This window comes from Lactuca saligna, chromosome 4 (assembly GCF_052625555.1).
Source record: "Lactuca saligna cultivar CGN05327 chromosome 4, ASM5262555v1, whole genome shotgun sequence".
Lineage (NCBI taxonomy): Eukaryota > Viridiplantae > Streptophyta > Magnoliopsida > Asterales > Asteraceae > Lactuca > Lactuca saligna.
In genome coordinates, this window is record NC_136420.1 from 146,779,517 (window position 1) to 146,790,141 (window position 10,625).

Consider the following 10,625-nt stretch of genomic DNA (forward strand, 5'->3'; position numbering starts at 1 on the left):
ACAGGGTCTAAGGCACCAAGGCCGAACCTTTATGGATTGTATTCGGATTATTGCATGTTATGCATACTAATTTATATCCTGGTAGTTAGGATGGTTATATGTTATGCTTTAGTGACATGTTAGGTCGATATCCTGGTTATAGGATTGTTGCTATGCTTTGTGATCTGTTAGATCGGTTTGACTGCTTTATGTTGTAGGCCAACATACCTGACGCGCGGTCCGGATAGGCTGTAGGCCCTGCATGGCGGTACAGACGTGCCGAAGGCGCGAAGAGTAGTTCAGATAGACTGAAGGCCTGTGAGGCAGTCCACTCAGGCTAATGACTCATTATGCATGTTGTTTTGTATTGGTTATATGATATGGTTATGTTTTTATGGAGTTGGTATTTTGGGGAAACTCACTAAGCTTCAGGCTTATAGTTGTTGATTTTGTTTCAGGCACTTATTATGATTGTGGGAAGGCGAAGGCGTGATCGTGCACTTCCTCATATTTTCATGATTGATTCTGGGGATATTCTGATGTCTGAACCATTTTGAAAACAAACTGTAATAACTTAATGGTTTTAAAATGTATTAAAAAGTTTAAATTTGGCTTGAATTTTATAGGTGTTACAAGTTGGCATCAGACGGTTTGAACAAATTGGAGGAACACTCATGTGAATCCAGTCTCAAATCAAGGAAAGGATGTTAAAATGAATTTTTAAATGGTTTTCAAAATAAGTAAAGGAGGATGCAGGGTGTACGATTAGCCAGAGCGAGTAAGTAGACCCCAAAATACCATATAATTATTTGATTATGTGATATGTTAGTACTGGGCTAGGGATCTTCAGGAATTGCATGATAGAATTGTCTGATTACATGATGCCTACTAGCCTTGGGTTTCCTCATATGAGATTGACATCATTACTGGAGTTGTTTAGTGTATGCATCACGGCTGTACATAACTAAGATATTATAGCCCAAGAATGTTTGATTTGGCCTTATGTTCTATTCTTATTGATTGGGGCTTAAGGTAAGATTGGATATTCGAAAGTCCATAGGGTCCAGCGTTATGTATGGCTAGCATGCACTAGTGCTGCAGGGTTGGTGGAAGTTTCATGGATGAGTGGGTTGTGTGAGGCCAGTAGGCCAGTTGCGAGATATATAGCATTCCTCTAGGAGTGAGGATTAAGCTCTCGACATGTTTATGTATATTGATTAGGGAATTGTGATGACACTTAAGACAAATATGGGTAGGTGTGGAAGGTAGTATGGGCCCGTACTACTGAAAGCACAGGACCTATACGCGTAGCAAGGAAGTCACAACCTCTAGGGTTTGGTTGGGAATAGGTTCCTGTTATTCTATGGAATATTAGAGATCTCCCTAGTGTATTATCATAATGATGGTTATAAGACGACTTGAGACCGGATCCAGGTTAGGATCAGGAGTTGGCAGCTAGGATAGGCCAACATTGTTAGAGGATCGTGTCAGTGAGATCATCCTGGAGGAGGTGATTGAGATTGTTCGGGGACAATTGTCGGAGATGTTTGGATCTATCAAGACCGTTATCGTCGAGTATTTCGCACTACTAGAAAAACAGTCTTTTACGACACTCATTGCGCGTCGTAAAAGGCTCAGACGACGCGCAAATGCGCATCAAGGAAGGCCCTGTCATAAAGAGAGACGATGCTCATTTACGACATGCAATTACAATGCGCGTTTATGACACGCAATGCGTATCAAGGAAGGCCCTATCATAAAGGAAGACGGCATGCATTCGTGTGTCGTAACCTTACGACGCGCGTGTTAATGACTCGCAATGCGTATCAAGAAAGCCCCTGTCAAGAAAGGTAATGTCATAAATGAAGATGGCACACATTTTTGCGTAGCGTAAATTTAAATGTTAAAAAAAAATTATATATTTATTAATTTTGAAATTAAATTTGCATTTAATTTCTCATAATAGAAATAAAATATCATATAAAAAAAATACAATCCATTGCATAATATAAAATAAGATTTCATACTCAAAAAATAAAATAAATTGCACAAATTATAATGTCATACAAAGAATCATTCAAATGTTAAACAAAAGTAATACATTGCTAACATGGGTTATACATTCCTATAAAACTAACAAATAATCATACAACTCTGTTTCTTACTGGAAACATTTCATGTTATTTGTTTCTGCCAACGCCTTGTGTGCGTACCACCTGCTTAATGTGTATTGGAAAGGAATGCCAAACATGATTATAAGTCTCCCTTAATCTTGATTACTCACCTGCTTAAGTAGAATGTTGTTGTTGAGAAGGTTACCTAGCAACAGAGAAAAACACAACACCTCTCCCAAAATCACAACATCATTTACAGAAAAAGGGTTGTCAATTACTTTCATTAAGACTTTCATTCAATCACAAAAATATTAAATAAAAGGGTGAAAAAAATAACTTACTTTTGATAAGTTGATCTCCCTTAGAGCAAACACAGCTAAAGCATTGAACAAGACCCTAGGGCCTTCTTCTAATTTAAACACAATGCTCGTTTGCAAAATTGAGGCGATAAAATAAAATTTAAATATTGTTTGGGTAGTTTATATATGATTTGATAATTTGATTTAAAATACAATAAAATAAATTATCTTTTTTATTATCTTATGGGGCTTGTCAATTCCTGGGATTATAGGTTCTCTTGCTAGTATTAGAAAACGAGTAATGTTATCTAAATCATCCTGAACATTCAATATAACAATTGTAAGACAAAAGGAGAAATGTATATTTGAAAATACTATGAGATATGATTTTTTTAATGTTATAAATCCATCAATTCCATTCATCACATAATTTAGCAAACTGATAGTTATCCTGTGCTAAAGTAGTTTTAATTAAATCTTCCCTTACAGCTCCATGGTATAACACCGTTGACAAAATCAGGACTTGTAACTGCAGAAATAGGGGACCCATTGGCCTCACCGTTTTGCTTTTTGGCATTTAGGCCTATCCTATTATATGCATACAAGCATGCTAGTATATGAACCTGTTCTACTGCTTCCAGAATGAGTGGGGTCCACTGAGGGGACTGAGCCTAGCTATAATAAGGTTGCTGTGAAACATGTTGACCTTTCACTTGAAAGTATTAATTGTTTTTCAGACATAGAAAGAAGTTTTAATGCATGCTTTAATCTTTCAATTTCCTAATAATCTCATAGAATAACATATAAATAATACAATAGGCTAGCCTAGGTTAAAAAAAGATCTAAGACTAGGCTGAGATACATAGGGATGGATAATGCAAATACAAAATATTATCTACATTAGGCCTAGCTAACAAGAAGAAAATGTGATACCACTGAAAATGATATGAAGTAACTGTTTTTTTGTTGCCAAATTGTAATGACTAAAAAGACTGTCTGTGACTGGAAAATGAGTTGCAGATTGCATGGAGTTATGAATCTGAATACCATACACATTAGAACAATTGTGGCTCCCATTGACAACTTTTTGCTTCATCTTTTGTAGTTTTATGCCTCCCATTGACAACTTTCACAAGTAAACTTATGATAAATACCCAATTGAAAATTTTGGCAGGCTAATGAAGCTCAGTGGCATCATGCACACAACAAAAGAAAATTGAAGAACTAGAAGCACAACTTCAGGAAGCTGAAGACATTGTAAAAGACCTTAGGGAAGAGTTGAGAGCAATTGAAGCAGAACCTGAGAGGTTCCCAAGAAGCAAACAAGTAAGGCATCACGTACAAGTAGACAATGCATCAATTCCTGAACCCCCTGTTACCGAAGTACAACCCAATTCAAAAAGTCAGAGACTTTATAATTCTTTATTTACATTAAAGAAATCTTTAATCAGCAACGGGGATTTACTTTCTATAATATTGAGAAGCAAAGAAACCAAATTGTATAGAAACGGGTGTACTCAAAGAATCCGAGCATGCGAACGAACCCCACCAGAAATAGGTGACACAAAGCCCGAGTCAATTGTCAAAGAGGATGAAGTAGTTGATAAATTACATATAACACCCTCTGTGGAGGAGAAACAAGTAGTAAAGGAGATGGATCTAATGGCTGGTAATTCATGTTTGACTTCTCCAACTTCAATCAAACTTTTAGAGGAAAATCTGACAAAGATTTAGTAAGAACGTGTAATGGTGAAAGCATAATTACAGAGAAAGATGGAATAATGAAACAGAAGAGCACAGAAATGGAGGTCGATCCACCATTAAAGAGTTCAGAAACAAAGGTTCTAAGTCAACCGTTGACTGATAGAGTTATCAAGTACACGTTTTAGAGGAAGAGGAAAAGAGGGGCTTTGATTAATGGATGTGGTTTTAGTGAAAGAAGTGAGGAGGGGTCTAGAAAGGTGAACTTGAAAGGGGAATCAATATGCTTACAACATTAGCAAGTTGATTTAACTCAGGTTGGTGATCTATAAATACAAGATCCACTGTAATCTTAAACACCCTGTTTCTCCAAAATACACGTGTTGGAGTAAAATTATCAAAAACACAATAAGATGTCATAGTTTTTGTGTTTTGTGTCTTCATGTGTATTCAAATATGACATTTGATTAAGCTTTTTTTTATGCAGCTTGATAAAGCAAGATTATTGAAGCTTGAGGAAGAAAGATATTTGAGCCATTGGTAAAAGAATAGGTAAGAGCAATGGGATAGCCATGCTGACATCCTGAAAGACCAGTGATATTATAATATAATTGCAATAATTAAAGAGAAATGGATAATAACAAGTAAGTAAGTACCTTGTTGTTCAAAGCCATATATACATTACCACACGTCTAGCATACCTAGAACCTGATCAATACAACTTCAACATACTTTGTAGTATTAACAACTATTAAAACCTCAAACAAAACAGTAAGACCGATAAGCTTTATAAGGCGAGTACTAATGCAAGATGTAAAGTTCTTAACTCAGAAAAAATAATGCAAATTAAAATTAAAAAAGACAATAATTAATATCACTTTGCATACCGACGCCTACACTTTATCATAATCTATTGACACTTGTTCCCTTTGCACCCAATTAACAAAAGTTTGACCTGTATCTGGTTAACAATTTAAGATACGTTAACATATAACAATGGAACCAATACCCACATAAATCATATAGACACACTAACATACAACCAAAGACACAACATCATCTACCTTATTTAAGAGTTTCATAGTTCAAGTTCCATGTCCAAGAGGCACAATAACATATATCCAGAGAGAGCATTACCAACACACATAATATATACTTACCTATAAATGTAATCATAATTTTAATCAGGCTCACAATAAGAAACAAAATATTAACTACAGCAAAAGAAATGAAATTAGTATAACACACACTTATCAAATTCTTAATCAGTACTCACAATCAGAAATTTTTTAGTTAGACCTCAGAATAAGAAACAAATTTACGGGTAGACAAACCATTAGAGAAAAAATGCAGAAAAGAAAATAGAACAAATAGTACATACATGTGGAAGAAGATTATTCTGATGGAGAAGAAATCAACTTAATATTTAGTAGGCTTGGACCAGAGATCGATGGTGAGACCTGTAATTATGTGGTTAGTAAAAACCGAAGATCAATTGAAGTATTGTGGGTATCAGCGAACACTATTGAAGGTGAGACCCTAACATGAAGTTCGGCCAGTGAGCGATGGTTTCCTATATCTTGTTGAAGGTGAGGGAAGCACGAATATAATCAATCAAACTATAATTTTAGAACAGGAATATTTCAATGGAGGGATGGGAAATTTCTTTGGCTGTCGATTTCAACTTTCATGGAGGGAAGGGAAATTTTCGGCTGGACGGAAAGGGAAACAAGCCCTAAATATTTCGAAGAAGTTAGGCTGACCGGAAGCAAGGATGGTAGTACCCACCAGCTCGGGTGCAACATTGAGGAGATGGAAATCAATGGATTGGATTTTGGATTTACCTAGAAGGATTAGATTAGGTGAGATCGCCAAAACTGCATCCTTTTGGAGTTTTATGGATGTTAGCCTTTCGCTTTGGTACTTGAGAATAACTTTCGCTCTTTAGAGAAGAGGCTTCACCTGACATCTTGACTGGTTCCTTGGAGTCAATTTTAGTACCACTTGTACTTGGCACATCAAATCGTGTAGGATCATTAAGTGGTTCTGCCACATACCTACCTTTCACTCTCCATGATGCTTTCTGAGATAGACCTTCTGTTTCATCGGCATTATCTATCGGTGCTGACCAGAAAAACTCATCATAACCATTAACATTATCTTCTTCTACTAATGTCGTTAGTTCGGTTGTCTGCTGCTGTGTAATTCCTTGAACTGTGTAAACTTGATTTGAAGTTGTTTGAACCTTTTGATATACAATAGATTTTGCCAATTTTAGTCTTGTCTTTTGATGAGCGAGCGAACTCAACAGAGTTTTCAAAAATAAGATTTTTATTGGTTTCGGGTTCGCTTTTGACAAATTCAGAACAATCCACCTCATCTTCGACAGAAATCACACTCATATCATCATCCTCATTGAATTCAAAAGTGTTTTCAATATCAATTTTGTTTTCTGAATTCAACTTGGCATTCAAAGAGTCAAATTTTTGTACAATTTTGATTTTTATTTTTAATTTGTCATTCTCATCCAACAAATTTTTGAGCATGTCCTTATGGTATTTTGACTTTATGAAGGACTCTATTTTGTCAAGGCCAATTTTGTAAGAGGAAGAAATATCATCAGAAGAAATAATGTTTTCACAGTTATATGCATCAACATCAATTTCATCCTCCTGAAACTCAAAGAAGGGTAAAATCATACGATGTATCTTATTTCCTATATCACAATTAAGATGCAATTGAGTAATGTTGGAATATAATCTTTTAGCATTCAAGCAAAAAACATTTCGTTATTTCAAAAGATTTAAATTATCTCTTTTCAAATAAATTGTTTCATCCCTAGACCTAATCAACTCGTTCTCCTTTTGCTCTATCCACATATGCCTCTGCTCACTCTTCGATGATATCATGCTGATTTGATCAGTTAGGTTAGAGTTTGTGACGTGTGATTAAGTTAAACTACCACTTATACTAGAAAATTTAGATTTTAATCCAATTAGTTCTTTTTCATAGTTTGTGATGGGGATATTTAAATAAACAAGAATAAACTGTACCTTCTTGGTCAACTCATCGCATTCATTTATCTGCACACTGACAGGTTTCGTTGCAAAACACCTGTCTTCTCGCTCTTTCGCTTCGTCTCTCCCCCCATCAGTGGTATAACCTCTCATTTGTGACACCTCAAAAGTCACCATTAGACACATTCCAGCAACTATTTCTTCTTTCACCAACAAATCCCTGCCATGAGTGGGCTTCCTCACTTCTTCATCTTCATAATCAGTCAACCAAACTTCAACACTGCCAAATTCAGCTTCAACAATATTTCACTTCACAATTAAAGCATTCATTGAGTTATGAGATCCAGCTTTCTTTTTCTTGATTTCCTCCGATCGACGTAATAGGTTTGCTTCCTCGTCATCATCGTCATTCTTTTCAGACTTCTTTCTCAACATGAAATCTTTGGCAAAGTGATTTTTGCCTCCACAACAGTAACAGTTAATGCCCGAGTCACCACCAAATTTTGTTTCCTTCTTTGGTTCTTTAGACTGAGGAACACTCTTCGATTCCTCGTTCACATTCTTAACACTGTAGCTTCCCTGCCAGTTTTGGTTTTGTTGGCTGGGAATCTTCTTTTGATGAACTTCTTGGGATTGGACACCATTAAAGCAAAATCTTCACTTGTTAGATCATACTCAGAAAGATCTGAATCTTCTTCTTCTTCAGCAACATTCTGTCTTTTGGAGATTAGAGCTAATGATCCCATGCTAGAAACCACGTTCGTTTCTTTAGACACTGCACTCTCATGTGACTTTAATATTCCCACTAGCTTTGCAAGAGAGTAAGCCTTGAATTGTTCGTGTGACTTCACAGGGGACACTACAACCATCCATTCGGTTCTAAGGCCATTCATAAATGTGACCTTTTGTTCAATGACTTTCCTTTCTATCCCATGATTTATCATCTTACAAAGGAGATGATTAAAGTGATCGAAAGCTTGAATAAGCTTCTCTTCAGGCTTCTGCTTAAAGTCACCAAATTCCAAGAGCAATAAAGTTTTGATGGAATGCTCAAGACCTTCATCTGTGGAATATAGTTCCTTCAACTTGTCCCATATCTCCTTCGCCGTTGTGCATGAACTCACGAATCGAAACGTGTCTGATTGTAAAGCAAACCTAATCATCCTTAAGGCTTTGATGTTTCATTGAAACTTCTCTTTCTCATCTTTGGGTATGTCTTTCACATCATTAGCGAGTTGATTGTAATCCTTTTGAGTTTTGATGATTCTTGAAGTGCTTGAATGAGCGAATGGACCAACAGTTATCGCCTCCCAGATCAAGTATCCATTATCTTGAGTGTACAAAATATGAATTATTATCGTCGATCATATGTTGTCGGAGATATTGATTAGGTTTGACTGAGAATCGTCCATTAACATGACGATTTTGTTAAAAAAAAACCTTGCTTAAGATCAGACTTGTAAATAATGTTAGGGTAAGATTGAATAATTGAAGAAAAACGTCAACAACAAATGACGACTCTAACAATATCAATCAAAGCGGAACAACCCTAATATCCTCTTCAACAGAAGAGATGTGTATGAATTACACAGTCTCCTGCTCTGATACCAATTGTTGAGTTGAAAAACTCTTAGATCGATTAGATCTTCAACAAATTAAACATCAAAAGCTAACAAACATAAAAAACACGATATAGAATCAACTAATGCTTAATGATTCAAAGTAGTGACGCCTTAGTAGAGCTCGATGAAGAACTTCCACTGTAGAGGCGAGCTACGGTTTGTAGTATAATAATCAGAATAATAATTAAAGCGATATCTACTAAGAATGCATGCCTGCACCTTAAATACAAAACCCTAATAAAACAATCACGGTTGGATAGGCCCAAACCGGATAACAAAACTCGGCTAAGGGGTGAGCCCAATGACGCAACACAATTAGACCCAAAAATCGGCCAATTAGTTATAATGTTCAATTTTGAATTCCAGTTTCAATAATCTCGCACCAATCTCTATAATTTCACCTCCTTCTCTTTACCAACCTTACACTCCCCCATTCTCCACAAACCTTACACTCCACCACCACCACCATTCAATCATGTCATTATCATGCATGTCGAAGCATCGTAACGTGGACTGCATTTATTGTTTGGTTCACATCCAAACTACAATTTCAAGTAAGCATCATGTCTATGTCTTCTTTTTCACATTTTGATAAAAAGTTTAGATTTTTTGGATAGTGTAAGATGCCATGATCTTATTTCATGGAGATTATAGAGGTGGTGGTACGCGACGACAGCTGGTGTGATGAGTTATCTATGATGGTGATGGTAAATGGTTCGATGCTAGTGCGTTTTCCAGTAGAGATGAAGGGTGTTTCACAACAATCACATTTCTGACTATCGGTTGTAGACCCCTGCCCTATGATTTAGTTTTTATTTCGATTTTCTTTTCTCCCCAATTCTTGATTTCGATTTACCTATGGTTTTTTATTCTGACAAAGGTTTAATTTTGAAGATCATTTTCTTATGTGGTTACTAATGAAAAGTCTTAGTATCCGTGCAAATCCCTTCTTCAATTGATACAATATGTGATTAATATCATCTTAGTGACACTTATGTTTCATTCTTATTTGTTGTAGGAAATCCATTCTCTTATCATATCTCTTAACTATATAAGAATTGAAATCAAGACAGTGCACCCCCTTGAATATTGGGACACTGGTGTCCTTGTATTTGTTTCAGGTTCAGTGCATTAAAAATATTTTATTCATAGGGGGAATTTTGTGCATACAGTTTTCCTTGAAACGTAGGAGAAAGACTACTTTGTACACAACAATATCTTTCACTACATTGATGATCGGCCAATTCATCATTATCACCATGTTGCCTATTTGACTCAAACCATCCTCTTTCTAAGTTAAATGCATCAACTGCTCTTCAAGAACAAGGTATTGTAGATTTTTTTTTTATTATCCATGAATCGTTTACATGGCATTTTTTTATTACCCTTGATTTATTTACATAGAATTCCCTTCTATGGAATGAAAATTATACAACTTACTAATGAAATTTCATGTTTTGAAATGGGCAATAACTTTGTGGCCTGTGCTGACTACAATCTATGAAGTGAGGATCTTCAAGTTGGATCCTCACCCTCGTTGTCATCTCGTAGGGGTGGATGTGGTGATCACCGAGGAAACTTTAACCACCAAGGTGGTGGCCGGAATAACCACAATCGTCGGCAATAGCAAACACTGATAGCTATAGATCAACAACATCGCAACACCTAATATGAATGGGTGTTCATTCCTCCACTGCCTTCTGTTAACCCTTCGTGGATCCAAAGTTAGGCCCCACCTTTTGTCTTAATTCTCACATGTATCCTCATCATGCCCAACATCAACAACACCCAAATTGGATTAGGACCACATTGAACAACCCATGAATCCTTGGAAACAAGTTATCATTTTCCATTGGACCTCCTTGAGCCCACATGTAGTCTTCAGATCCAATT

The 10,625-nt window shown here is 36.2% G+C and overlaps 1 long non-coding RNA gene across 7 annotated transcripts; it reads right to left on the minus strand.

Moving 5' to 3' along the window:
* Window positions 1–3,139: 3,139 nt before the first annotated feature.
* On the minus strand, window positions 3,140–6,186 carry LOC145042916 (uncharacterized). 7 transcript variants are annotated; one of them, XR_013680806.1, is made up of 4 exons: window positions 5,475–6,165; window positions 5,158–5,253; window positions 4,750–5,054; window positions 3,140–4,676 (listed from the first exon to the last, which is right to left on the minus strand). It is a non-coding gene; the product is annotated as an uncharacterized LOC145042916 (long non-coding RNA). The 7 variants fall into 7 exon arrangements; XR_013680803.1 differs by having other exon boundaries at window positions 5,158–6,168; XR_013680807.1 differs by having other exon boundaries at window positions 4,750–4,801; window positions 4,981–6,166.
* Between the last annotated feature and the right edge of the window lie 4,439 nt (window positions 6,187–10,625).